The 26,888-nt window shown below is 37.4% G+C and overlaps 2 long non-coding RNA genes across 2 annotated transcripts; one reads left to right on the top strand and one right to left on the bottom strand.

Moving 5' to 3' along the window:
- The first annotated feature begins 5,031 nt into the window (after window positions 1–5,031).
- On the top strand, window positions 5,032–6,156 carry LOC133520584 (uncharacterized). Its single transcript, XR_009799777.1, has 2 exons — window positions 5,032–5,347; window positions 5,915–6,156. It is a non-coding gene; the product is annotated as an uncharacterized LOC133520584 (long non-coding RNA).
- Window positions 6,152–7,774, bottom strand: LOC133520583 (uncharacterized). Its single transcript, XR_009799776.1, has 2 exons — window positions 7,266–7,774; window positions 6,152–7,169 (listed from the first exon to the last, which is right to left on the bottom strand). It is a non-coding gene; the product is annotated as an uncharacterized LOC133520583 (long non-coding RNA).
- Between the last annotated feature and the right edge of the window lie 19,114 nt (window positions 7,775–26,888).

Here is a 26,888-nt window from a genome sequence, read left to right as displayed (position 1 = left end):
AACCGGCAAACCAATTTAGTAGTAGTTAGTAGAAAAGGCGCGAAATTCAAAATGTGTATGGGAGATCAACAATAGTTATTTGTACAACGAGAGAGCAAAGTTTGATATTTCTTCGAGTGCTTGTTTTGAGTCCCGTGCAAGCGAAAGATTCTATAATAGAATTTAGAATCTTGAGCGCAGTAAGGGACTCAAAACTCTCAAAAGCGCACGAGATGTAAATAACTTTGATCTCGTGTAGTACACAAAAATTTTCACGTCAGTCAGCCATCAAAAAATACAACCTGAAAAATGTAATCCAGACGGACGGATCACTATTTCACTCATGTTTTCTGAAGGTATTCTAACAATTCAATTTAATTACCGCAATAAAACAAAACGAAAGAAATTTCAATAAAATAATACGAAAATAATGAATTAACGAACATCAATTGACAGTTCAACCGACAACTTTTTTTTTGTAAAAAAAAAAACTGTAAGATCCGGTCCGAATTGCGGATACTACTATTTGTCAACTATAGTAGAGATCGTTAAAAGTAGTTAAGTAGAATTATTTACTGCGTAACAATTGCGTAAATTTGTATAAGTTCATTGTTTTGATTGTATAATAAAATACGTAAAATATGGTGTTTTTATTAAATTTTAAACTTTTATTTCATTAATTAATTATTACGAATGAAGACTCGTAGGGTGTTTTGGAACGATGCGGTCTGACTTATTTCGGGTGTCTATTATAAACCGTAAATATACCGTTGAATTACGTATGCACTTTTTTTGTCTCTTTCTTTTTGCTAATGACATGAAAGGGATAAAGACAATAGAATCCAAATATTTCGAACTTGTATTAGGCTCCGCACGTTGAAATGACATTCGAATCTAAAGGTCACTTGAATGTTATTTTGTCTCACTCGGTGAGCAAAATGCGATTTTGCTCACTGTTTTTAAGCAGCAAATTACCCTTGTTCGAGCTGCTGACGTGAAAAATTGTTTGTTCACACTAGTAGTAGTATTTTAATTAAATATTTGTTAAAGGAGAAGTTATAAACCACTAACTTGTTTTGAAAGTCCTTATTTTTAAAGACAAAACTTAGACTTGATAGGTCTATGATAGGTCTCAGGATCAACCAGTCGAAAACCGAATACCTCCACATGAAACGGTACAAAAACACACGCGTCAAGCGTGACAGTCTTCATGTTGGAGGCACCGTTTATCGTGGAGTTGACAAATTTCGGTACCACGGATGCACGATTACCGACACAAACACCAGACAGGAGGAGATCAACATACGCATCCAAAACGCCCTGCGATGCAGCGCAGCCCTCCATAAGGTGTTGGCGTCCAAGCTTCTCAGCAGAAATACTAAGTTACGGGTATATAAAACTATAATAAGACCAATCCTTATGTATGGCTGCGAAGCTTGGACACTAACACTGAAAGAAGAGAGTCAGCTCCTGGTAGCGGAAAGAAAGGTGTTACAGAAGATCCTGGGACCTATCAAGAGAGATGACGGCACCTGGAGGATCCGTAAGAATGCCGAAATCGAGGAGTTAGTGGCCGAACCCAATATCATTGGCGAAACGAAATGCCACAGACTTCGCTGGTTCGGCCATTTACTGAGGATGGGTGAGGGTCGAGGTGCTAAGAGAGCTTATTTGGGACAACCGACTGGTCGCCGTCCAGTGGGTCGGCCCAGATACCGCTGGAGCGACAGTGTACAGGCGGATCTGTGCCAACTCAAAGCCGATAACTGGCAGGAAGTGGCACAGGATCGGGACAGGTGGCGTTCTCTCGTTTTGGAGGCCAAGACCCTCTTTGGATCACTGCGCCACAATAGTTAGTTAGTTAGTTTAGTTATTTTTAAAGAATTTTTCAACATTGACTTTGGAGTTTTGTAATACTTTCTCCTTAAAAAACAGGTGAGGTAGTTCAGTTCAGTTCAGTTCAAATATACTTTATTCATGTAGGCCTAGCAACAAGCACTTATGAATAGTAAGACAGTATTACATATAATTATCTTAAGCTAATTATCAGAGCAATTTATTGATATAAATATTATTCCATATACAGGGTGGGCAAATAAGAAGTATACATTTTGTTTTTAAATTTTAACTGTATTAAGTTCAAAAATTATTAGGTATTGTTTTAAAAATATATTCTTCAGGGTTGGCAAATTCATGCGAAACATAATGTCTGACATATGTCCACCTCTAACAGCAGGCAAATGTAAGCCCTTATCATCCCAATGTTCAGCATCTATTCGCACATTTTTGGCATTACCTTAGTACATTTGTGTCGAATAGTCGGTTTTAACTTTAACTGTTTAAATTTCACCAGCTCGTTAGCATAGACACGTAATTTTAGATAGCCCCACAGAAATAAGTCAAGAGCTACAAAATTCGGAGAATTTGGGTGCCAATCACTGTCACTTTTTTTTCAAAATTAATCGAGCAAACAACGTGTTTTAAACAACAGAAACATTTGAGATAAAATTGCTTGCTGCTAGTATAATGTCCACCCTGTATAATGTCCACCCTGTAAATTTAATACTAAGAATTTCACAAATCATCGTCATACAAAAAAAAACAATTGTTTAAAAAATACTAGTCTGAATGGTATCAAAGTGAGGTATTCATACAACGTGTATTTTTGATATAAGCAGCAAATTAAAACGAGAAAGGTTTTAGACTTTTAGTGCTAGGAAACGATTTTTAAAGATGGGTTACATATCTTAACTAGTCCGCGTTGCCAACATGCCAATGGTTAACGCTCTGTAGCGAACGAAACGCAACTCTCACTGTCGCGCTAATACGGAAGAGTGATAGAGAGAGATGACTAGCGTTAACGATTGGCATGTTGGCTAGGCGGGAAGAGCGTATTGAATTTTTTAATTATTTTGAGCGGCAGTGTATTGTGTACCTGCATAATCATCACTTGTGACCGTTGCGTCAGTAAGTGCGACGATAACATAACAAACATGAAATTTATAATTTCTCATTAAAATAACGGTAATTGTCATATACTTACTTATACTCGATTAAACGCCTTTATAGATTAGATTAAAAAAAAAAATACAAAGAAATAGATATTGTTATCCGAACTAAAATCAGAGAAACTAGGGATAGGTGCTTAAATGAAGATTGTGAACAAATTGAAAAACTGCAAGAGAAAAGAGACAGCTTCAATTTACACAAGAAAATAAAAGAATTTACTAAAACACATAGGAAACAAATAATAGGTAAATTAACAGACTCTCAAACTAGTAATCGATAACGAAAAACGATGTAAAACATGGGAACTGTATATTGAGCAACTGTTCGAAGATGATAGAGCAGATTTGGATACAAACGTGATGGAAACCCAAAGCAACGTGGAGGGGCCACCAATACTCCAAATAGAAATTGAAAAAGCAATAAGAACTATGAAAGACGGAAAAGCTGCTGGCCCAGATGGGATATATGTAGAACTATTAAAACTGTTAGATGACGACAATTTGAAATTATTAGTTAAAATATACAATAATATTTATGATAATGGAACATTACCAGAAGACTGGTTAAAATCCACATTCCTCGCGCTCCCTAAAAAGGCCAACGCTAGTGATTCACATGAGAATTTATAACAAAATCGACAAAATTATATCAGATAACCAATTTGGATTTAGAAATGGTTTAGGAACTCGAGAAGCCCTAGTTGCAGTTCATGTGCTAGTGCAGAACAGTTTGCAATATAATAATAAAGTATATGCATGTTTCATTGATTTTGAGAAAGCATTCGATAACGTAAAACATGACAAATTAATGCATATACTCAACAGGACAGAAGTGGACAGCAAAGATCAAAGAATTATCAGAAACCTGTACTGGAACCAGTCAGCCCACATTAAAGTCGGAACATCTGGCACTAATGATATCAAAATACGTAAAGGAGTGAGACAAGGATGCATCCTATCACCATTATTGTTTAATCTTTACTCCGAAACTATATTTCAAGAAGCTTTTGATGGCGTTGAAACTGGTATCAGAGTAAACGGTACAGTGATAAATAACCTCCGATACGCCGATGATACCGTTATCTTAGCTCACTCCCTACAAGACCTTCAACAACTTTTAAACCGCTTAAATACTGTCGTGGAAGATTACGGTTTAAAAATGAACATAGCAAAGACCAAGTACATGATAATGAGCAAGAACGCGGTGGAATCGACCACGCTGTCTATCAACGGTAAGCCACTTGAAAGAGTCAAACATTACAAGTATTTAGGAAGCTCTCTTAATGAAAAATGGGACCCACGGAAAGAGATACGTACAAGAATAGAGATAGCGAGAAGTACATTCATGAAAATGAACAAGCTATTCACTAACAAAGATATAAACCTGAAACTCAGATGGAGAATGGTTAAATGTTACGTGTTATCTGTATTTATGTATGGTTCGACACCATGGACCTGCGGCTGGACCATAAACCGAACCATCGAGGCAAAAATAAACGCTTTTGAAATGTGGCTCTACCGAAGAATGCTAAAAATATCATGGAGAGATCGAATAACCAATGTAGAAGTTTTGCAAAGAATGAAGAAAAAATTGGAACTTTTGGAAACAGTAAAGAAAAGAAAGATCTCATACTTTGGACATATATATCGTAACAATAAATATGTAATTCTAAGGAAAATAATAGAAGGCAAAATAGAGGGTAAAAGAAGTAGAGGAAGAAGGAAGCTAGCCTGGATGGATAACATTAAAAGCTGGACTCATATTAAGGACGCTGCTAACCTGAGCAGAATAGCAAAAGATAGAAATAAGTTCCGAGAGATGGTCGCCGACGTCAGATGATGACATGGCACAACAAGAAGAAGAAACGCCTTTATAGAATAAGTAAAGCACAGCATCAATAATAGGTACGGTCACGTCTATAAATACGGGCGACAAAGTTCGAAAAATATTAATACACCTTAATATATGGGAAATAAGGTCGGGTATGCATATTTTTATTGTTCTAATATTTTTGGGACATTGTTCGTATCGATAGTCTGTCAAGCAAAGTCTGTCAGTAGCAATGTAAAGCAAACTGAAGTATGGCAACACTCACAGAGCAGTATTGCGCTAAGAAAAGCAGCAATGTACATCGAACCGAAACATTTTTTTTCCGCTGAGCGCGCTCTTCGTACGTCAACTAAAACTGCCGCTCGCGGTTTATTGAAGCATTTGGAAATTGTTATTATTATGAGAGGGACAATTTAAACTGGAGTAAAAACGATGTCAATCAATATGATAAACGAGATCAAAAAATACCTATTTGCAAACGGACTATGCTGGAGAAAATAATGTTTGAATCAAGTCATTGCTTCCGCAGGTAGCTGGATTTTAATATATTATCAGATTTCTCGGTTGGAATTCAATATTAAAGATATATCACGATAAAATGCAATACAAATGCTCCTTTATGCAACCTTCAAAAGCTAATTAGACATATTTAGGTAGGTACAATCGAAAAATATATCAATAGATTGAATTAAAATAAAGGTTTGTATGCTTAGTAAAAGGTGGACGCAAAAGGCGAGCGCTCGCATTCTTAACCTTTGGTATGCTTAGGAGCAGATCTGCTACATATATATTCAACTTAAACATGAAGATGTCATAGCTAAATAAATGTAAAGGTTAAGGCATTTGCACTTGAGTACTTTTTACCAAACGATCTGTTAGTAGGTACCTATACTACTGAATTTAACTAGAATAAAACAATCCATTGTTTTATATAGGTAAATATTAAAACCTAGGTAAGTAACCCCTGAGCCATCACTGGCAGCGGTAGCCCTGGTAGGGTATCACTGTAACTATTCTTGTCACAATTGCAGGGCTTATTAAATATCAAATATCTGGACTATTTACATCATTTTGATATGGTTTTATTCTGTTTTAGCTAACTTAGAAGACAAATAGGGAGCAAAGAGAACATGAGCACCACGGTAGAAAGCTGTTTTTAACATCAGTTCAGAAACTGAAGAAGCCCAAAGAAAATAATTATGCCACTTGTTAATTGTAAATTAGTGTATTTCTCTTGAACAATGTCACATTCACATACCAGTGTAATTTTGAAATGGTTTTACAATATATTTATATAAATATACAGATTAAAAATAAATAAAACACAACTGCAGATATTTTGGTGTTCATTTAATTTCAAGGCAATTAAGATACGGGTCACTTTAGCTTACTTACACTTAATTCAGGCCATTCATTGAAAAAATATCATTAAGTTACCAATGTTACTGGTCCACTCCAAGCATCAGAATACTTTGTACCTAGTCACTTATTGCATCTTAAGCATAAAACAGATCTGTTTGAAAATTTGTAATTTCAAGTTTAAAGTTTCCATTCCAAGTTTCAAAATGTATTCTTATAGTAGTAGTTACACATAAAACTTAGTCTAAAGCAATTTGCCTAATTTATAGTACAGAGATATTCCAATATCTCTGAGACCACTCTTACATGCTAGCTTGGTAAGGTTTTGCTCACACTACTGTTTTTATACAGGTATATGTATTGGCTAGATCATATTTTATATGTAGATATTTAAAAAAGTCATTTAGATATCAGGAGAATGCTGTTAAGAAATTTTATTAACTTTCACATTAGTCTATTCAAGACTTGTCAGGAACTGACACAATTTCAGGTACTCAAAATATTAATCAAAGATACCTTGACAATGGAAACTTAACAACTTCCACTCATGTGAGTAATATGGAGTTATATTGTTTCTGGATAAAAGAAGGTATGATTTAAATGTTAAAATATTTTTCTAAAATTATGCACACTGAATAAATTATTTTAATTTATTGAACAAACAGGTAAAGCGACTTAAAACTTCTTTTAAATAGGTACATACCAACTTCAGAAAGTATAAACTAGGATTTTCCATAGGTATACATGTGCAATAGCTGAGTGCATGAAACAAATCAGCCTAAATAATATATTTTCGTGATGATTAACAAACGGACAACTTTTACAATAATAATCTAAACTATTGTCCCAATTTTTTTAGTTTTTTTAATTAACAAGTTTATTTTTCGTCTTGTTTGCGTTGTACATGTACACGTATGTACGTAAACCGCCGTAGGCAAGTTTTGTATGAAGAGAAACTTTTACGAACGCCTTATATTGGGCGAGTTTTAATCCTGCAACAAACATATGGAAGTATTAGGTTGATGTTGCGAAAGAAAGTAGGTATAATCAAGGTTCTTAAACGTCTTAAGATTGTTTAAAAAAGTTACCTTTGAAAATATTTGAGGACTTCGTCTGTTGATATTGGGAACAATCGAATCAGTTGCGGTTTCGAGGGCACAATTCGTGGTCTTATTGGATATATTTAGGCATACGTTTTATCTTTATTTAAGCCTTTTAACCCTGAAACAGAAAAAACTGCACATTATCTTAAAAATTCTCCGGGATCTTGAAGTAATTATCATAACCTCAAAATTTTCTAATGGTTAAGATCAACGAGCATGATTTTACTTACATTGTAGGCATCTTGACTTTGCTTATGGTCATGCACAATATTATTTAATATATTGATATTTATTTTAATGCTGGGAGCAGAAATTTCTCTTGAATTAGCACCGATTCGGAATGTAAACAAACAAGATGGACGATCCACATTCTACAGATAAAACACAGATTACACGCGATTTTGGAATTATTCGAACACAGTGTTGCTAGCCCGCGATTTTTCAAATTTGCCGCGTTTTTCTACTGACAAGATTTGCTTGACCAACTATACCTACTTATCTACTGTTTAAATCACATATAAATAGATAAACCGATTTTTTTGTACCTAGCTAAGTAGATACGAGTGTATAAATCTATACTATAAATGGGTATATTACTCATATAACTACTTAAATTCTGCGTGAAGAAATCGTACCTAATAAATAAAGCAATATTATTGTCTTTGTGAGATTTTTCTAACTATTAAAGTTGTCTTTATAGAATATGGATGATTAATATATTTTTGTGTTAATGCTAAAGACCCAAAAAAAAGCAATCAATAATACAACTCTACACGGTATGTTTCTGTTCTGCCGCGTTTGATGGAGAAAGAGATTCGTCGAGTAAGTAAGGTACGATACATACGCCTGCGGATGTTGGCTTCATTATAGCAACAGACGGTGGGCGGTGATAAAAGAGGGTAGTTTGTCATTCCACACCTCATTATGGCCCAGAAAGGCCTAGATGACGCGCAACATCCCAACAACATTTAAATATCAAAAGAAATGACCTTAACGCCCGAGATTCAATCGATCCAATATAGATGAGCGATTCAAGCATTTACAAAATTATCATATCGATATGATCGATATTGTAATAAAATATGTTAAAGCTTATACATATTAATGCGCTTTTGATTCAAGGCACTTCCCTTCTGTTTGTTGTGAGGTCGGAAACCACTCGAGACCAATAAATCGATTAAAGGAAATGCAATAACAAGGAGAGTAAATGATAACATTAGCAGCAATTGGCGCCGAACGTAATAGCCAATTAATCGGTAGTTGAAATCGGTTTTGAATATCCATGAATTTTAATCGATGAATGCTACAACAGTCTACTTGAATTGTATTATCATGGATAATAAAAAAAACTTACACGAACCTGTCGAACCTATTCAAAATTTGTCACTGGTATTTTGGACTCATGAGAGACTTGTGGGTTCCGGATATGTTGTTTTTTTAACATCTATGTTAATAAAAAAACATCTATAATTACATTTTTTTTCTAGTGATATCCTAAAATATATATTATATCGTTTATAAATACATCTTTTTTTCTATTGATAGCCTAAAAATAGGTACATCTTGTTATTGAGGGGTATACGCAGAGTGCGCGTGGAACCCCATAGTCTTGAGAGGATGACGAAGAAAACAGCAAACATGTAAATCCGTATTCTTGTATTGCAAAATAATAAGAGATATAGGCTATAGGTACATTACTTCAGTAGGAGCGGAGCTTATTCCAATTACATGTTAACGTGACGAGGTAGGATTTCAGAAAGAGGATGGATTTTGGATTAAGTGTCTGACAGTTATAGACAACTTTAGTGTTGTCATGTTGCATCAAGTAAGGCATAGAGCACATACTAAGATTAAGTAATGCATACACTGACCATCTTAATACTTGTCACATAGTCTACTTTGTACCAGTTCCTCCCCTGGAAAGATCGTTAAATAGCTAGTAAAACTGATATAGTTACGTAATCAATATTTGCATATGTGTGAGTTTTTTTTTGCTGTTTAAAAAAATATTTAATTTTAACAAGTTAACCATAAGTTAGTTAATACATAGGTAATAAATTCATACAAACCGTATTCATGTTACAGACATGGTAATGTCTGCAGTAGTAGCGACGACGCTCAAACACGTAATCGGATAACTGGATCAGACACTAATTGAATGTTGTGTTACGCACTTACCGAAATTGGTGGCCTTTTAAAAACAATTTCCAACATAATGGGGCTCAAATTAGGCTCGCGGGGCCGCATTAGGGCTCATTACGAGGCTCCAAACACTGCTCTGATGCCAGCGCTTCCTGGACTCCCGCGAAATTAAGATGCCTTTATACAAGTCTGAAGGGAGTGGAGGTTTCTCGTAACGGTTTTTGTGGCTGTTGTAATTTATAATCCTTCTTGTTTAGGAAAAAAGTGTTTGGGTGCGCTGTCTGGTATGAGGAGCAAATAGCATACGCTCTTGAAACATTGGTTCTCTCATACATAGATTGCAAATGTGTCCTGACATCCTGGCACTGCTTTAAATTTCCGAATAGCAATGAAAAAACGGTCATCTCAATACCTATAGATTGTACGGAAGATATCATGAAAAATATCAATTTCGTGAATTTAACCGTAAAAAAGGGGTAAGTATGACAGTTAATATACCTATACATTTTATTTTGACTGGCTTAGTCTTAATTCCGTCGTCCTAACTAGAATCCTCAGGCTAGATTCACACGGCCTTCTTTTTTCCCGTACTGGGATATAACCGCGAAAATCGAAGTTCATTAATTTGCGGGCATTTTTCTCTGTCACTCTAATTACGTCTTAGTGAGAGTAAAAGAGAAAGATCCCCGCAATTTGCTTATTTCGGTTTTCGCGGAAGGCCCCCTGATTTTGCAGTAAAGGGTAGGTAGGTATACGGGAAAAATTAAGGCCGTGTCAACCTAGCCTAACTTAGGATCCTAAACTAGCGTGACTAGCATCCAAAAATAAGTTCATAGTTAGTGCAGTAAATACCTACACTTAATTACTACGTTACTTTTTGGGATGATTTATTAATAAACTCGGTTATACATACTGACTATACCATTTACGATCCTGAATTACGTAAGATGTTTTTAAGCGTAGAAATATGTAAATTAAAAGTGGAAAAATTCACTGTCTCGGGTGAGTCGCGAACTCATGAAACTGAATCAATAGTCCATGCTTTACTAACTGAGCTACCTAGTGTAACACTATTACGGTAGATGTCGCTAGGGGCGCCTCCCTAAGGCGTATATGGTGGAAATATTCGCTGTCCGCGGATGTGGTCTCGGTAGCTCAGTTGGTGGAGCATGGGCTAGTGCAGTGGTGGGCAAACTTTGTTCATGGCGGGACAGAAAGTATATGAAATTTCAGAGGAAGGCAACAATTACAGCAAATATATTTTGAATTAAAACCGTTAATTAATCATAAAAAATAAAAGGATAAACATTAAAACATTTTGACCAAGCCAGTGAATTTTTACACTATTAATTATTTCTAAGCTTGATAGTATCGTTTGCACACGATTCTGCTTAATACAAAATAATTCCAGAGAAACGTGTGATAATGTCTTCGAGAGGTGTTTGTATGATAGGACAAGTAAGGATGAATACACTGTATGCTTATATTTAAACCTACCATTCACCATCATGCACATGATAAAACAGGTGCTAACATCTAAATGGTGCTCAAGGCACAGGACAGTGAAAGGTAAGGAAACAAACTGTGGCCCAGGTGATCATTTCCTTGAGATTAATTTCTATAACCTGCGTGTTCGTATTTGGACCGATTGTGTCTTGCTTCATTAGATGCTGTTCGAAACAATAACTTTCACTGACAAAATGGTAAGTGAAAACAATTGTAAGATGATATTAATATATTTTGCCGTTATTGTACATTTCTCTCGTTAAATAACGTTCTTCTAACTTCTAAGTAGCGTATTAGGCGGACCTTCAAAACTGAACACCACGAAAATCTGTTTTTCTACTCATCGTCTGTAATGGTTGAATTAAGATTTCGTATAGCTAACCAAAATTGCGTACTTTTCATGTATGGGCTTCCAACTCAATTATAGTAAACACCCCTATAATGCAACAGGCACCAGTAATGGGATGGTATAGACCAATCCCGTAAAACAAGTATTTACCAACCGTTTGTCATCGCTGGTAACATTTTACCATAAATAAGAGCCAAAGAGTTGCTTAAGTTTAATTATTTAATTGCACCATACATCCCATAACTGGAGCAAAAAACAATCTTTTTAATTGGTGAATAATATTGAAAATAATTGAAGAACCTTTCATTAAATACATAGAAAACAAAAAGGACGAATTGAACATTCAAATTATAAAGCATAAAGCGGTAGAAGTTTAACAGATGTTGGTGAAATATCAAAAATACTCCAAATTTTCTGTTAAATGTCCCATGATTGTTGCCGTTAACATATGTATAATATTCTTTTCTATACGCTGTAGTCAACTATAAAAAAATATCAATCACGTGCCGCCGCGCTCCCATAGAAAGGACTAAACTGGGGACGGGCGGGCGGTGGACTTCGCGCGTCTATGTCTTTTGTACTACATTTTTATCTACCGTGATACTTACCAATTTTCATAAATTATTTAGGTTTTATAGTTAAAAAAAATATTTCAGATGACTCGTAGTTTGTCATCGCAAAAATATTGTATACAATGGTGATATAATCAAGCTTTTCAATCTTCTACCTTACTTAGGCAACGAAGCTTGCTGAGTACAAGTACTGTGAGTGAAAGACAGTACTCGACTGAAAAGCTCTCTTATCACGATTCCATAAAATACTATTGTAGTAGGTACATATTTCATGCTGTTTGTCAGTAGTAAGTTATTAATAGTAGTTATTATGTCGATTGAATGACAATAAATGAATAAAAATACAAGGTGTCTCTACTCTCTGGACATTGACCGAGATCCCGAGTGGAGTTCCTTCTCAGGAATGTTCTAATATGGTAAATTATTTAATTAGGTAAAAAAAGTTAAATTAATTCAAATAAATCATCAATAAATTGGACCATACTGTATTAGTCGTTCACAATGACCTTAAGATTAAAGTGGCACTAGTGACATGACATACTCTTTAATTACCGTGCATCTACATACAGGATGTTCCAAAGTATTAAATCGTAAATCATTAATTTCCCCGTTAATACTGTGGCGTTTGGAGTGAGACTTTGTACATAAGTTAGAAATACCCTAATCGACACGTTCTCTTCATCTACGTCTAAAGGGTAGAGACACGTTGCATAAACATAAAGATAACACTAAAATTAACAGTACAGTACAGTGATTTATGTATTCTCTTATAGCGTTATTCATAATCGTCTGTCAAACCTAACAAACCGTTGAAAATTGTTTGTCCCTATCCGTCATCCCTTTTTACATTTCTGTTTGTTAGAAAGAAGCTAAATTTAACTAAGATTTCTATGAGATTGCTAAGTTTTATGAATAAGGGGGGGTTAATAAATATCGAGATGCGTGCGCCAATTTCCGCAAAGTAAATAAGCATTGTCGAGGACTCATTTCTTACGAATACCGAAGTACTAAGATGCACTCTAAACAAAACAAAACAAAACACGAGCGAGTGGCACAGTCAGGAAGTTAACCGCCGTACAACACAACACGAGTCATCGTGATAGTCGATTATTCCATTGCGTACGAAGCAATATTCCACGTCTTGTTTTGGCAAGTTTGATCAGAGATAACCGAAAATTGAATTGTTGATATTTATAAAAAAGCGTGTTACTAAGAGTTCAAAACGATTGCAAACTGCACTACAAGGTCGAAACAACAGTGCTTGCGTAATGTTTGGGACGTTATCTCCCATCTACTTACGGTGTCATTCATAATGCAATACGAATAATTTAAAGTTTCCCAAATTATGCAATGGTACAAATTGAATCGCTTTGGGTTGGCTCCGACCCCTGCAGTGCATGCTTCGGGAGCGCAACGAAACGCTTTGGCGTAAATGATATAATAAAGGTTGTATTCTATTAGGTGCAAGACAAAATCTATTAACAAAAGCAGAAAGATACCATGATGGTCTAATGGCATAATATATACTAAGAAAAAGTAAGCTAGGCCTCCAGTGCCCCAGGCTGGAATCGAACTAGCGTCCTTTGCTTTCGCGGCAGGTTACTTCTTAGTACATATATGACATTTATTTCAGTTTATAATTTATAATAATAGTAGTGCTACTTGAAATAAAAACAAATTAAACTCGTAAATTAAAAATAATTAAATTCGTAATTTTAAACTTTATTGTACAAATACAAGTATAACATACAATAGGCGGATTTCATGCCTTGAGGCATTCTGAAAATAATTTAATTTGTTTTAATACTTCTAAAAGACATGGGTGAAAAGGCTCAGAAAATCTACAGCGTATACCTATTTACTGTTTTAAAAGCGCGTATTTAAAATTTATTATCACGTAGGTACATCATAATTTTTTTACAATTTACAATTTAAGTAAGTACTTATACCTAACTGAAATGATGAATGAAAAGTAAGTTAATAAGCGTATCTTACCTACCACCTGTACTACCGGTACCTACGACCCACCGCTGGGCACACCAAAGGCGTCCTTTTATGCACGAGCAGGATTGAGCTCTGGTTCCCTAATCCCGTAAAAATAAAATAAACGTATTTACCAGTTAATTATCCAGGCACCCACAGTAAATTTCCATACCAAGCGAAGAAAGCCGTGCCATCACTATTCACTTTAAAAGTACTCATACCTGCAGGCCAATTCGAGTTTTAGTTATTATATCTATTTCCAATATGATACTGATCTGTCAGTGTCAAAAGTGAGATCTCTTTAACCAAAAACGTCACCTAACATATTGGAAACGAAACAGATCTAATAATAATAACTAAAACCCGAATTGACCTGCTACCTACTCTAATACCATGTACCTACTTACCTAGTAGCCACTGCTCGCCAGGACACCGCCTACATAATATATTTTCCCCATTTAAATAAATAACTGTAGTATATTCAGTTGTTTTGATTTTATATTCCATTTGCAGACAACATTTATATCACTAGTAATATTAAATGTCATCAATGCAAAACATGACTGTTTTATTAGGACATCATGATACATAAGCAACTGATGATATTGTAAAGGAAGCTCAAGTGGTGTTAAACAGGACACTAAGAAATAAATGAGATCATTTATAAGCCATCAAAACTGATTGTCAATCTCGCAAAACAATTGATTTCGCCAGGGTTCTGAATAAATTTTAAGTTGCGGATAACTATACATACATTCTACCCCAACCCTCATCATAACAATGTTTCTGAAATTGAGAAATCACTTTGAATTTACACAGAACGTCGTAATAGCGTCATTAGTTCAAAGAACATTCCTAGCAAAGTCAATAAGTTGAACTTTATGAATTCAAAGTTATTTTACTAATCGTTCGTTTCGCTTGTGGTAAAACCGTTTACTTACAAAAAATAGAGAAAATGACAACATTGGAAAATGTCAACACCACTTCCCATAGCGTCGCGTCTACACATCTTTGCCTCTGCAGAATTGATAACGAATCGAAATCGTGCCGGGCCCACATTTAGCGCTAGCACGCTCGCAGCGCAGACCACGGCATCTGATAGGTAATGCACCCTACATTGCATGTTATTACAGTTGCAATACCCCGCGTAGACAGCTAAATATCGTCCGACTGATCGCGACCGCTCCCTCGGCAATCCGATGTAAAACGATTCCTTGGAATAGGTGGGTTTCCTCGGTTCCTTTAAGGAGTTTAAGCACACGACTGTGTTATCCAGTGGGGAGTCAGATATTATCTTGCAATTTTAAGGAAATAGGTTCAGCGAATGATAGTTATACATATACGTCATATAATACCTACGTGAGATTTTTTTACCATGCATAATGGTGAAATAGTCACCGCTTGGCTATTAGTGTTGGCCGCACGTTAATTGCAATTAACCATTAACCATTATAAATCGAACCGTAAACCGTAACGGACGGTTACAGTTTACGGTTTAATTTATAATGGTTAATGGCATTAACGTTTCGGCCAACACTGCAGCGTAGCCACTAAAAAAAATCAACGTCATTGTGAAGCAAAAGGATTATGTACAGGGTGGCCAATAATACACAGATAAAACGTATCACTGCGGCATATTGTTGATAATTATAATAAACGTTCGTGTACAGTCGAGTTCATAAATATGTATACATTTATTCACCTTAATCCTTTGCGATAAGGTGAAAAAATTGATACACATTTATGAACTTGACTGTACCAAATGTTAGGGTTCGTGTATCTGATTGCTTTATTTTTAATTAAAAAAAATAATAATAATGGTATATATGGATAATAACAATATCGGTCTATAGTAAAATGGCGCGATATTATTGATCGGTGATTGGTTGAAATCTGTGAGGTGATTATCGATTGGAGGGGATGACGAGGGTCGACGATTGGGAACCGGGCCAGTTGCGACATGCTAGTGTCCGTCGTGAAGAAAGACAGTCGTGTAAAACACCTACCTAGTTTTACTAGATAATAAAAGTATTTGTCTCAAGTTTGAGTTTCAAGTAACCTCCACATCTACCAAACCCGAGTTACCAATAGTTCGAGTGAGTTGTGTTTATATTTCAGAAGTTGGAAAACGCAACCAAAACGTAAGTACACACCCACAATTTATTTTTAATTATAGCACGGTGTAATTTCGAACCAATTTTCGTTTTAAACATAGTTAATTAAATTTCGTTACGTTCGTTAGGTCTAGTAATGAAGTTAGGGTCCAAACTCGGATTGGTGCTACCCATATAAATAGTGCTGTAGCTTTTCGAGATATTAAATTCATCGCTTAGACGTCTACCTTCATAAAATAACGTAATGTATTATTGAATACGTACAGCCGTTAAAAGCAGTGTTAAGAATAGTTATATACGACTACCTACCTGTGAGTCAGTCGAGTTAGCAAAACATTTTGTGCCGTAATCCATAGTTTTCATGAACATTTATTATAAAAGTGGTTTTATTATTTACCATCCTAATTGTTGTTAGTTTTCGGGTAGACATCACAACATGCGTTAACTAGGAAACATATTTCTGGAAGATCCACGGTACTGGTCGTGTTTTCTTGTCCGTTAAATAGCATTTAATAGAAATAAATATGCTTACCTACATTTCTGTTTTTTCAAGAGTGGGTGCAATCGGTTTTGAATAAAAACGTGACGTTGACTATAAGTATTTTATAGGGAACGGATTTATCCCACTACTTTCACTACGTATAGAATACATTAATTTGGCTGTTTTCCCAATCCGTGTTAATCAAATTTTATTATTTAATTTGACACTGCGAGGAACGTGGGTATTTAATTAATCTGGTGCCTTATGTTATACAATTTTGCCACTCATCATTACTATTCAATTAATAGGAAATACAATACAAGGTTAATAAACTTGTGATATTTTATGCTTGTATAGGTTAAATTACCTACTATTATTATACACGTTCCTCACACCTCGAATTTGAACATTGCTACTTGTTTTTCCCTGTACCGTATTTACCGGTCTCTGTTTAGTCCTTTAGTTGCCTGGTAGTGAAAACCACAATGCATCATTTCCCCTTTAAGTACATTCCTATGGTTTATTATGTAGTTCTTATTGCTATATTCTATATTCCTATAGTTGTATGTAACAAAATAAATAAATAAATAAACAGTTGACATGAACGCTATTAGTGGTGGTGTTCACTACAAATTTATTCTAATGCCTTCGTTTTGAGTTTCAGACGCCATGTCTTCACCGGAACCTCCTGATCGGGGTTCTACACGAAAGCGAAGGGCCCCTAGTGACAAGGAACGGAGTCCCAGCCCTACGCTTAATCCTAGTCGAGAATCTGGCAGCGCGCGATGTCACATGTTGGAAAGGGAGCTGAAGATAGAAAGAGCAAGACTTCGGGAAGCTGAAGGCCGGCGTCGTTCTTTAAGACGTAACTGCGACAGAAGATCGACGAGCCGGATGCACCGCAGCCGGTCTCCACCTGGTCGGCACCACACCTCGGCCCACGCTGAGCAACGGGTCACAAGCCACGCCGAGCAGCAGGTGGAACAGCATGCTGATCATCGGTCTGAGACACAGGCCAACCGTCAAGCAGAGCATCGTGACGACGCTGGACAATATGAAAGGTCACGTAGCCCTTCTTTTTCTAAAAGAGATTTAGTTGATATTCTTATACAATTAAGGGGTGGTCTTACATCTCAACCACCTGCACAGCCCGCACAACTGCCTTTACAGAAAATAGACCACAAAAACATCCTACCTGGCTTTGACCCTTCCACCAAAAATCAACGCATTGATATTTGGTTGAAGAAGGTTAATGAATGCGCTGCTGTGTATGGTTGGGATGAGAGGACTACCACGCATTTCGCCATGCAGAAATTGCAAGGTCTGGCCAAGACATGGTACGAAAGCCTAAATACGATTCTTTTTACTTGGCAAGAGTGGCAAACAAAATTGTTAGACGCATTTCCTTGTGACCAAAACTATGGCCAGATCTTGGAGGACATGCTCAAAAGGAAAAGCAAGTTTAGCGAACCCATAGAAGTATATTATTACGAAAAACTGAGTCTGGTTAACCAGTGTGACATAGTAGGGAAACGCGCCGCGGATTGTATAATACATGGAATTACTGATCGAACGCTTAGGTCGGGTGCTTTAGCGTTGCGCTGTACTCGCCCGGATCAATTATTGCCTTTTCTGATGAGTTACAAAGAATCCAGTCAAATTAGTTCAGACCGTTACCACGTCAGAAATAGAGCCACGGGTAATTCTTTTGTTGGGGGGAATACTACAACTCAATCTAAACCTGGTTACAAGCTGGCGCAGCAATCTGGTTGCTATAATTGCAAGGAACCTGGTCATAGTTACCTTTATTGTACTAGACCCATCATTAAATGCACAAAGTGCAACAGGATAGGACATACAGCGGATAAGTGTTTTACTAAGAACAGCGTCCCTGGCGATAAATCGACTAGCTCCAACACTACTATACCGAAGGTCATGAAAATTAATCGTTTAGACTCAGATATTACCTCTAAACCCAGTTCTAAGTACTTCAAGGACGTAGTGGTGCAGGGCAGGACTATTGAGGCATTCATAGATTTTGGTAGCCAGCTTACCTTGATTAGGGAGTCTACGGTTAATGAGTTAGGTGTATCGCACGACAAAACTCCAACGCTCATGAAGGGTTTCGGTAATGGCCTAACTATGTCACTGGGTAGCCTGTCACTTGATCTCTCGGTTGATGGGGTAGGAGCAACGGTAAGCTTCAGAGCTGTCAGTGACGAATTATTGGAGAGGCCCATTCTGGTAGGGCAGTCTTACACCGAGCAGGCTCATATAACAGTATACAAAGATGCCAACAAACTGCAGTTCTTCAATATTACGAATGAATTCACCTGCGTTGATGCAGTCGAGGACGAGGCATCATTGTTGCGGTATCATACTTTCAGCGTTGTTCAGCTTCATGGTGCAGCTTCGGTTAGGGTCAGGACGGAAACAGCATTCGATGGCGATGTCCTAGTGAAGCAGACTATCGCCGGTAGACCAAATGAACAATACATTATAAGCGGCGGTCTTCATCGTTCTGTGAAAGGTAACATATATGTATTGGTGATGCCGTGCGCCAAGTTTTGTCAGATTCTACCAAGTGTTGTATTTTGTCGTGTAGAACGCGTTCATATGATTAAGCGAGTTGCCCAGGTCCCTAAAGATGCAGGTGTCGAGACAGAGTTTGATGTCAAGCAGGTCCGGATAGGTGAAGGAGTGTCTGCCGATGATAGAGGTAAATTGTTAGACTTACTGAAGAAATATAGTCATTGTTTTGCTTCTTCTCTTACTAGTCTAGGTTGCACCAACGCTGCTGAGATGAGTATTGAATTGAGCAGTCAACGTCCGGTCGTGTATCGTCCTTATAGACTATCTCATCACGAACGGGAAAAGGTGCGCTCAATGGTAGGAGAGATGCTAGAGGCTGGCATAGTCAGAGAGTCTGCGTCCGACTACGCGAGTCCCATTATACTTGTTCGAAAAAAAGATGGATCTCTTCGGTTATGTGTCGACTATCGAATGTTGAACTCAGTGACGGTAAAAGAAAGGTACCCAATGCCCATTATCGAGGACGAAATAGCTCGCCTTTCTGGGCAGACTTGGTTTATCACTCTCGACCTCGCTTCTGGGTACTACCAAGTGCCCATTTCAGAGCATAGCAAGCATTTCACGTCGTTTGTTACCCCGGACGGCCAATACGAGTTTAATCGCATGCCGTTCGGGCTAGCAAACGCACCTGCCGTTTTTCAACGCATGATCAATTCTATACTAGGATCGGCCCGCTTTGGCAAGGCGACAGCATACATCGACGACATTCTCATCTATGGTAACAGCCCCGCGCAATGTTTAGAGCGCCTCGAAGACGTGTTGAAGGCTATCGAAAGCGCTAACCTTACTCTCAATATGTCCAAATGTCACTTTTTACGCCAGGAGATTGATTATTTGGGGTATGAGGTTAGTGCTAGAGGAGTTAGGCCTGGTGAAAAGAAAATCTTGAGCGTGTCTAAGTTTCCCCGACCTGGAAACATTCACAACGTTCGTCAATTTCTAGGGTTGGCGGGTTATTTTCGGAAATTCGTTAGAGATTTCGCACAGATATCCTTGCCACTCAGCAAACTGCTTAAGAAGGATTCAGTTTGGGAGTGGGGAGATAGTCAGGAAATGGCGTTCCAGAATCTGAAGGCGAGGTTGGTCGAAAGGCCCGTACTCTCTATTTACGACCCGGCAGCCGAGACGGAGCTACACACAGACGCTAGTAGGCTAGGTGTCGGAGGTATACTTCTGCAACGATCCTCAGATAAAGATCCCTTTCATCCCGTTGCTTATTTCAGCCGTCAAACTTCTCCAGAAGAGAAGAATTTTCACTCATATGAGTTGGAAACTCTGGCAGTGGTATGCGCTCTTCGTAAATTCAGGGTCTATTTGTTAGGGCGAAAATTCAAGATCGCTACAGACTGTAGTGCCTTGCGATCAACGTTCTCGAAACGGGATCTTATTCCTAGGATAGCGCGCTGGTGGTTGACGCTGCAGGAGTTCGACTGTTCCGTAGAATATAGAGCTGGCACAAAAATGGGACACGTAGACGCTCTTTCTCGTAACCCAATTGTGGAACCGTCAGATATTCTTGTGGATCCATTTCCAATCGTAATGTCCATCAGCGAAGAGGACTGGCTGCATACTCTTCAGTTAGGTGATTCGGAGTTAAATAGGATAAGGGCAATTTTGAGCGACGGAGTGGACGAAAAGGGTTTGCGATATATAAAGGACAATTTTGTCATTAAGGAAAACAAGCTATACCGTTATTTGGGTGGCGATAAGGAAGAAATTAGGTGGGTTGTACCGAAGGGTGCAAGGTGGCAACTGTGTCGGTTAAACCACGACGAGATTGGTCATTTTGGGGTGGAAAAGACCTTGGAGAGGATTAAAAAGAATTATTGGTTTCCCAAGATGACCAAATTCGTTAGGAAGTACGTCAACTCTTGCATTGAGTGTGCGTACGGAAGGAACAATGTAAGTACACGCGAGGGTTTACTTCACCCTATCGAAAAAGTAGAAGTGCCTTTCCACACGCTACACGTTGACCACCTTGGACCCTTCGTCAAATCCAATAAAGGTTATACCCATTTGCTTGTTGTTGTGGATGGCTTCACAAAATTCTGTTTCTTGAAGCCTGTTCGAAATACTAACACACAGAATACAATCAAAGCCTTAGAAGATATATTTTGCACGTTTAGGAACCCCGACCGTCTTATTAGCGATCGCGGCAGTTGCTACACCTCTCGCGCTTTTGAACGTTTTTGCATTGACAAAGGGATTAAGCACATATTAAATGCAGTAGCTAGCCCCAGATCAAACGGTCAAGTCGAGCGGTATAACCGCACCGTACTCGAATCTTTGAGATCACTGAGTGTGAAGTTTGGCGAAAAGAACTGGGACAGCCACCTGGGGAAAGTGCAGTGGGGTCTCAATAACACTATTCAAAAGACTATTGGGCGGGCACCTGCAGAGGTAATGTTTGGACCGGGTATGAATAGTGAGGTTAACCCCGCGTTAAACATAATCACTCGTGATACCAGAGATGATGGCGATGTATCCGATATTCGCAGGGAAGTTAAAACTAGGATAGACGCAGAACAGGACAAACAAAAAAAATATTATGACAAAGGTAGGAGGCCAGCTCGCTTGTACAAATTAGGAGACCTTGTCAAAATAACTAAGACATGTTTTAACAACGACGGTCAGAGTAAAAAACTTATGCCATCATTCATAGGGCCTTACCGTATTATTAAGGATTTAGGCATGGATAGATACACGGTCGCGCCCGTGCCAGGGCTCTCATGTATGGAAAGCCGACGACCTACGACGGTTGCTGCGGACCGTATAAAACCTTGGATCAGTATTGCTGCCCTTGAGGTAAATAGCGATTCGGACTCTAATAGCAACAGTGATAATGATGATGATGATAATATTCGAGATTAACGGTATAAGTCGATTATAAATATGTATTATTATTTGTACTCTAACATAGTGAAAAGTAACATGTAACTACAGGATGATTAACATTGTTTCAGACCACGACGATTGGTTCGTGTTTCGATGTTTCGAAAGTCCTCCCGCACCTTCACGAGTATTCGATCGGCTCCTAAGGTCAACGGCGAGGCAACTCGACTAAGTCCTTCCGCGCCCATCACGAGTAATCGATCGGCTCGTGTGGCCAACGGTAAGGCAACCCGATAATCGATCGTTCGGGGTTTTTACTGGTTTTTCGTTATTCGATCGGACGAAAACCGAGATTTTTGAAATGGATACCCATAATCGATCGTTGGGAATTCCACTAGTTGTGTGAGCTATTGCTAATCGATCGGCAATCAGTCTTACAAGAGTTTTTCGAAAGTTGCTTTTTCTCTTGATCATGATATTATCTTAATAAGGAATGATTCGGTAAGATATTTTGATTTGTAAGTTAGTCGATTTATGTCATTGAGACATTTTATTGGAATTTATGGTCACTGACGAATGTAAGTTGTTATGTTGTCTTCAGTTTATCGCGATATTTGTTCGTGAAATAAATTGTTGCTACTGTTGATACGCTTTGAGTTGATTATGCGAATTCACAAGTACAGATCTTGCTATTGATTGACCTTCCATTATTAAGTTTACTGTAAAAGTCATTTTGAACTAGTGTTTATATAAGATTGTTGTTTTGAAAAATTCAATACTGTTCAATTGATTTCGAATTTATAATTTGTATGTAAAAGCAACAGGATTAATATGTTAAATACTAGTAATGGTTACTTAACAGGTAGTATAAGTCTAGTTAATGTGACATTAAGTATAGTTAATGTGAAGTTTGTGCAACTGGCCATGATCCCGATTGTTAGGGTTTCCACCTGGGGACGTGTTCCGGGACGGAACCGTTATCAGGATGGTCGATTGTTAGGGTTCGTGTATCTGATTGCTTTATTTTTAATTAAAAAAAATAATAATAATGGTATATATGGATAATAACAATATCGGTCTATAGTAAAATGGCGCGATATTATTGATCGGTGATTGGTTGAAATCTGTGAGGTGATTATCGATTGGAGGGGATGACGAGGGTCGACGATTGGGAACCGGGCCAGTTGCGACATGCTAGTGTCGGTCGTGAAGAAAGACAGTCGTGTAAAACACCTACCTAGTTTTACTAGATAATAAAAGTATTTGTCTCAAGTTTGAGTTTCAAGTAACCTCCACATCTACCAAACCCGAGTTACCAATAGTTCGAGTGAGTTGTGTTTATACAAAGCTATCAATCAATCAATCAAATATTTTAAAGCTAAAGGAGAATAAGTATTTTAAAGATAATGCATTTCAGATTAGTTACATTATTGTTGTTTTAATTTTAAATTACATTTTGTAAAAGACCGGTAAGAAAAATATTCCTACTAAAATTATTTTTTTCTACGTATTTTTGGGCCACCTGTAAGTTCTCGGCTCTTCGAAACTTTGAATGGGTACTTTTTTCTGAAGCTTAAGGAACATGACATGGATGAAGATATATCGTTATCTAGTACTAGTACCCTCAACACAAGCCTTATTGAGCTTACTGTGGGACTTAGTCAATTTGTGTAATAATGTCCTATAATATTTATTTATTTATTTTATTTATGTTTGACACAATAATATTCATATGCACTGAGAAATGAGGAGCAGTCCGAAGAAAAACCCTTCCACACAACATCTTACGGATATTATTTAGTCTTAACCACCTCGGTCTTGCTAGAAAAGCCTAGTTTAGGATTTATAAACTTTATATGGGGGAGTTGTCGCCAGAGCACTTGACGGCGCACTATACCTACATTATGTAATAGTCTATGCGGAAAAAGCCCTTTAATTTTTTTTTTTTTTGTTTGCCATCAAAATTTAACTTGGTAATGTTTGACACAACACTACATTCAAAATACAGCGCTCGATAAAAACTATGGCTGATTCTGGTAAATATAAAATGGGACCAAAGGAGGTCAGCCGGAGGTCACTGATTGTTGTATTAAGCTTTACATATTTTTGATGTACTCGTATTTTTGTTGGTCCATATTTTACTTCTACTACGCAAACATCCTGTAACGATTGTCCATTATGAGATATGTACCAAATAAAACCCAAGATAGAAAGCAAGTGGTCATCAGAACGCCGCCTCCGCTTTAGACTTAGAATCCTACATCTCAATTTAATAGTCCATAATATCTTAATGCAAAACCAACAGTTGTAAGCCGATTTGTACATAAATTAAGCCCTCTTTAATATGACAATTTACGACCGTACCTAATAGGCTGCGTGTGTAGATGCAGAGCCCTCAGCTGTAGCTAGATCAATTAATTTTGCACCTAGAGGACATCTTTATGTAGCGGCCGGTTTTAACGGTCCAGGGTATTACGTATCAGGCTCCAATGCTCATCTATCAGCAAGGTATTAGTGGTTTAAATAATTTTCTCCTTTAAAGCTTTGACTTGTTGACTAATGCACACACGGACAAAATTACACAATATTGCATAAAGTTCCTACATTCAATTTTATTTTATCTATATCTAAACATTAAACTGTTGTAACGTAAAGTATATGACGTAGAGAATTATACTTTATAAAAACTAGATTCTTGTATTTTATGTGTGCGAGTGAACATATTTATTTTTATCATAATCTTACGGGTATGACATAGGAGAATGCTAGGGAAATTACTTTCCTATTCGCATCTTATCCAGTGACCGCAAAGTGGGATGCATCCCATTTGTTTCCATCTTCATCTTCACTATAATGCGGATTACCTCTAAGTAGTTATTAACTTATTACAATTCCATTTTAAAGTCATTACTTTAAACATATGCTTAAACGGTCGTCACCTAATTGTAGGTAGGTGACGTAATGCTAGGATAATCCACTGAAAGAAATTAATCGAATACTTCCAACGTATGACAGATGGATTAGACACTGGGGTTTTAGGTACAATCACGCACCGTGTTTGTTGAGCCGTTTTGGGTTCTAGCTAAATTTCACTTTTCATAGAGCAAGTATTAAAGTACCAATTTAGTTAGAACCCTAAATGGATCAACATCCGCGTTGCGTAATTACGTACGGGACACCAAAATAAAACATTTCGTAATAGATAGTACTTATTAAACCGATAATGTACAAAATATTAGATGGCTACAATTGAAATCCTTGTCTGATATGAACCATCCAATAGAGACCGGGGTAATAGTCCTCATTACACCGCGTAAATTCCTGTAATAGCAACGCAATTTAATACCGCGTCGCTGGCGCCACCCGTGATTCTTCTTATCCGTCTGCCTGCCTGCCTGCCTGTATGTAAACCACAGGAATTTTACACGGAAACTACGAAGTTAAATAGTAAGCCAAGGTTAGTATAAAATATATCAATAAATAAAATAAGATTATTTTATAACGAACATTACATTGTTATATTCACTAATAATACAAAAAAAATAAAACCAAAGAACCGAATTATATAACTAAGTAACCAGAGAATTGCAGAGAATTGCAATCGCAATCCAGCGCGGGAACGCTGCCTGCGTGATAGGCACCCTAACAAGGGCGCAAAATTTAGATAGGTATTTTTAATTTTTTAGCTTTAGTTATTTTAATAATTATTTGTATTATGTAATTAGCGATGTATGGGTCTTTTTATCCGAAATAAATGATTACTAAGTAACCGATAAAACTTAAAATCGAAATCTATAAATAAATAAAACTAATCTTAAAATAAATAATTAAAAATTATCTCCCTGCGGCATGGTGCCGTAAACGCTGGCAGCATTTCCTCGTTGTATCGCAATACTTATTCTTTGTGCGAGGAAGCTGCCATCTCTACGATCACCGGAGGCGTCTGCTTTTCTTTTACCTAATTCCTTAAATAGTGTAGACGCGTTCGGACCCCACGGGCCAAGGGTCTCGACGCCAAAAGGTACGAAATCGTATTCGGGGCCGAGACCCCTATGTTTAGACTTCTTTAATTTTTCGACCGCCACTAAATAAAATAATATTTATGTAGTATACATTACAGACAAAGACGGCAGACATTTAAATAGGTAGGAGATAACTATCTTGGTCGAAATATCCTATTATTTATCCACGAAAAACTCTTTACTAAGGAGTGAGAGGTGGCAAATAGTTCATATGCAAAAATATTGAACATTGAGCATTTTTTGCAATTAGAGACATTTTTACATTTCAACTATTGTAAACAATGTGATTTTTTGTTACTTTAAAGGGCCAATTACATCCACACTTCCCAATATCGTTCCCGAAGTCAGTCCCGATGTCAGGCCTGATAATCGTTTTCCGTTTCACGGAATATCAGCATATCGTTAAGAAAAATATCAAACCTTGAACATTTTCGGCAATTATAGGCAAAGTATTTTTTACATGTCAACTATTGTTAACGATATGCTGATATTTGGTAAAACAGAAAAATACTCGTGCTCGGGCCCGACGTCGGGACTGGCATAGGGCGATAGCGAGTATGGTGTATCTCTTAAGGCAGGATCGCACCGTTTTGACATTCGGTGGTCGGTGCGGTCGGTGGGATTCTGTCGAAGCCCACGCCAGTAGAACCGCTCTAATACGCTCTAAGCTCGCGGTCCGGTGCTATAGTCTATTGTGGCTTTGAATTTTCCCTATGGCTTCTACAAACGTCACCGATAATAGCATGTGATTTGCAATACACTGCGGCATTTGATTGATTGCTTCTAAAATCACATGCCATTTGTTGCAAGGTCACGTGCGCTTAACGTGCGTAATCTCATGCGTAGCAATTACTGAAATCGCCGTGGAGTTAAACAAGTTAAAAACGTCTTTATCTTTTTTTTTTTTTGATATTTGGGACATACGTTTAAACGCAGTAGAGCTCTCAAACCCATAAAAAGGACAAAATCCGCAGTGTATTAAAAAGCATCGCTCCATCCTCTTCGGTTTTCGACA

This window comes from Cydia pomonella, chromosome 8 (assembly GCF_033807575.1).
Source record: "Cydia pomonella isolate Wapato2018A chromosome 8, ilCydPomo1, whole genome shotgun sequence".
NCBI classification, from domain to species: domain Eukaryota; kingdom Metazoa; phylum Arthropoda; class Insecta; order Lepidoptera; family Tortricidae; genus Cydia; species Cydia pomonella.
Note: the sequence above shows the minus strand (reverse complement) of the source record. Positions and strands in the feature narration are given on the sequence as shown.